The sequence below is a fragment of the Leptonychotes weddellii genome, chromosome 9 (assembly GCF_054177405.1).
Source record: "Leptonychotes weddellii isolate Sample4059 chromosome 9, ASM5417740v2, whole genome shotgun sequence".
Lineage (NCBI taxonomy): Eukaryota > Metazoa > Chordata > Mammalia > Carnivora > Phocidae > Leptonychotes > Leptonychotes weddellii.
The window spans coordinates 27,451,413-27,455,389 of NC_138377.1; positions in this window are offsets into that span (position 1 = coordinate 27,451,413).

The following is a 3,977-nucleotide window of genomic DNA, read 5'->3' on the forward strand; positions in this document are numbered from 1 at the left end:
GCTGTGAAGACCCTGCAGACGACAGCTGTGTATCTCAGGAGCCAAAAGCAGGCTGGTGTGGCTGGAGCACGGTGAGGACAGTGAGACTTAGTTGGAGAAGCAGACTGGAGCTAGATTGTAAGAGGTCTCAGAGGCCAGGAGATGAGTTAAGAAGGTGAAGTGAATATGGTTTATGCAAAGCATCTAGCATTTTAAATTGAGTCTGCTGAATGTAGGTTTAAAAATCACTGTTCTGGGTTAGTAGCTTAGCTGATGATTGAGCCCCACATCCATACCTCCATTGGCTGTATTCTTCAATCTGAAAATGCAAGAACTACTGCAATGTCTGAGTATTACCTACGGGGCTGTTATGTTACCAGTTCCTTGGTGGGGGTCATGGCAGTGGTGAGTCTGTGTGCATCCCTGGGAAGGGGGAAAACGGGGCTGTAGCCTGTCTGGATCCTTAAAGTTCAGAGATCTGTGATCCATAAACGAAGAGGCCTCATAAAAGCATTTGGGCCAACAGAGATCTACAAGAGCACCAGGAATATATTTGGTCATTTATTCATTTATTAATTCCACAATGGACATTTATTGAAAGCTTACAACCACAGGAATTTCCCCAAAGAAGAGAGACAGACAATCTGACTATTACAATGTAATGTGGAAAGTGTTGGGCCCTCGATGCTATGGGGACCTGTAAGAGAGCTACCGTTATAACTCACAGTGATGGGAAGGGTCTGGGAAGAATTCCAACTTAATTAACTTGAGTTGCTTCAACTAAATGTTGAAGGGCTGGATAAAGAAACAGAAAGGTATTCTAGGTAAAGAGAACTCCTAGGACAGAGGGATCAAGATGAGAAAGATTAAAGTGCCTTGCTAGGGACAAAAGGTAGAGAGATGAGGATGGAGAGGAAAATAGGGGCCAGGTCATGAAGGGCATTGTAATCCACGTCAAGGAGTCTGGAATTCATGCTGAGGTCATTGGAAAACCATTCCATAATTTTAAGGAAGTGAGTGACCCATGATAACTTCAAAAATGAATCATAATAATTAACATTGATTGATTTCTTATTGTGTGCCATGCACTCTTTTGAGACCTGTCATGTACAATGACTCACTTAATCTTTTCTAAACGCCTTTGAGTTAAGGATTATTATTATCATCATTTTGTAAATGAGGAAGTTGAGGCCTACTTAATGCAGGAACTTCTCTCAGGGTGGCTCAACTAGTAAATGGTTAAACTACAATCCAAAACCAGACTGTTGGCTCCAAAGGAGAGCATGTGAGTACCATGGTACTTACCTAATTCCTTGTCCCCAAAGTAGGGCTCCTGGACCAGCAGTGTTAGCATTACCTGAGAACAAATCTTGGGCCTCACCCCGAACTCCTGAATCAAAATCTGAATTTTAACAACATTTACCAGGTGATTTGCATGCACATTAATGATTGAGAAGCCTAACCCACATGAGGGAACTGGACCAGATGTGATGAATTGGAAGCCAAATACTCCATCTAAAGAGGAATACTGTTCTAGCTCCAGTTGATTTGGGGAATGCCAAAATGTACTGAGCACCCCCACCCCTACTGCAAATTCATTTTTCACGTTTTGACAGTAGGGAAGCGATAAGGATTTTGTTATTATTTTTTTAAACCATTTTGCGGGACATCACTGTGTTGGCCAGCAAAAGATGTTTGCAAGTAGAATTTGGCCTAGCAGCTGCCAGTGTAAAATCTCTGGTTCATATTTTAGAAATTTAGGGGCAGAGAGAAGCTTCTGTTCCCTTGGGTCACTTTTAGTTTTTTTTGTTTGTTTGTTTCTAAGATGACAAATATTTGAAAGCAATGACTAGAGAATAGGTCTAGGAGTAAGGAGCCAAAGAAGCCCCTTCATCTGTGTTTCATCTAGAGTTTTGAGAGCTGCCTGTTCTAGGTGGTGTTTATGTTGGTTTTGGGCCAAATCCATAGCTGGTAGGAAAAAGCAATTATTTTCTTGGTATGTCTGAGACCTTACAGTAACAGTAGAAGACAACTTGTCAAGAATACGGGGGTTCAGGATTTCGACCGTCTGCCATTGTCTTTCCAGAAAGTAATCAAAATATGTGTGGGTTTGGGAACAGCTTTCCACAGGACTCTTGGATTAATCATATAGTATTATGTCCTTATGAGGTATGCTATAAAAAATAGGTGTTTTCAGTGAGGCTGTACTGTTCTCTGCCAAGAAACCCAAAGTAAGCAGCACAGATTTTCTTTTGCAGACTTGTAGGTAGCAACTAGAAGTTTCAAGTGATAACATATATATAAAGTGTATTTTAGAAATATCACTCTGACGGGAATGTGAAGGATAAACTGGCAAGGGTAAAGACGGAAGATCAATTAGGAGGCTATTTTAATGGCCCAAAAGAGATATGAATGGCATCCACCCATTCACTCAAGTCAAATAACTGGGAGTCACCTTGGACTTTCTCACTCCCAAAACCAATCACTAAGTCCTTTAAATTCTACTGGATGCTCATCACATCCATTCCTTCCTCTTTTTAATTTTTTTAAATTTTATTTATTTATTAATTTTTATTATTAACATATAATGTAATATTTGTTTCAGGGGTACAGGTCTGTGATTCATCAGTCTTACACAATTCACAGTGCTCACCACAACACATACCCTCCCCAATGTCCATCCTCTTAATTCCACTGCTATTTTCCCTATTCAGGCCTATGTTCTTTTTCACTTAGACTATAGGCAGAAGTGTCTCCAGTCACTATACTCTACAATCTGTCTTTCATAGAACTGCCAGAATGGCCTTTCTAAGACAAAATCTGACTTTTTCATTACTCTAAGTAAAAAATTCTTCAGGGGCACCTGGGTGGCTCAGTCAGTTAAGTATCTGACTCTTGACTTCTGTTCTGGTCATGGCCTCAGTCAGGGTTGTGAGATTGAGTCCTGCTTTGCAGGGGCCTCTGCACTCAGCTGGGAGTCTGCTTCTCTCTCTCTCCCTCTGCCCCTTCCCTGACTCATGCGCACATGAGTCTCAAATAAATAAATCTTTAAAAAAAATTCTCAGGGTGTCTGGGTGGCTCAGTCAGTTAAGCATCTGACTTTGGCTCAGGTCATGATCTCGGGGTCCTGGGATCAGCTGGTGGAGTGTGGGGCTCCCTGCTCAGCAAGGAGTCTGTTTCTCCCTCTCCCTCTGCCCCTTTCCCTGCTCGTGCGTGCTCTCTCTCAAATAAATAAATAAAATCTTGAAAAAAATAAATAAAAATTAAAAAATAAATTTCTCCAGTGGAATATAAGCCCTCCAGTTACTACACTGCAATTTGCTTCTTGCTGTATCTTATACTCATTCATCTTACTCATTATCCACTTAAGTCCCAATATCCAGACATAGGGAAATGTTTGCAAAGCTTTGAATATGTCAGGATGCTTCTTCATGTCTACATTTTTCCATTTCCCTTCCTTTCTCCTACCTTCTCCCCCACTTTCTGCCTTTTCTGCCCCATTTGGAAAAACCTGTTCATCTTGCCTGTCAGCCTTTGCTGAAATCTTCACCCCATTGCCTTCATTATTTCCTGGGAAGAATTTCTTAATCCCCAGCATGTAGCAACAGCGTAATAATAAATATTCTTAATAATTATTTACTGAGTAAATAAAAATATGGGCGTGTGCTTTTTCCTTAATTCATTAGTGGAAGAGTTTGGTGGTTGTTTCTTAATCCTACATTATTGTCTAGGAGAGCTTTTTCATTCCCATGGACTTGGATTATCACCTCTACATAAGTAATTTCCAAAGAGGCTTCAATTCTTTTTTTTTTTTTTTTTTAAAGATTTTATTTATTTATTTGAGAGAGAGAGAATGAGAGAGAGAGAGCACATGAGAGGGGGGAGGGTCAGAGGGAGAAGCAGGCTCCCTGCCGAGCAGGGAGCCCGATGCGGGACTCGATCCAGGGACTCCAGGATCATGACCTGAGCCGAAGGCAGTCGCTTAACCAACTGAGCCA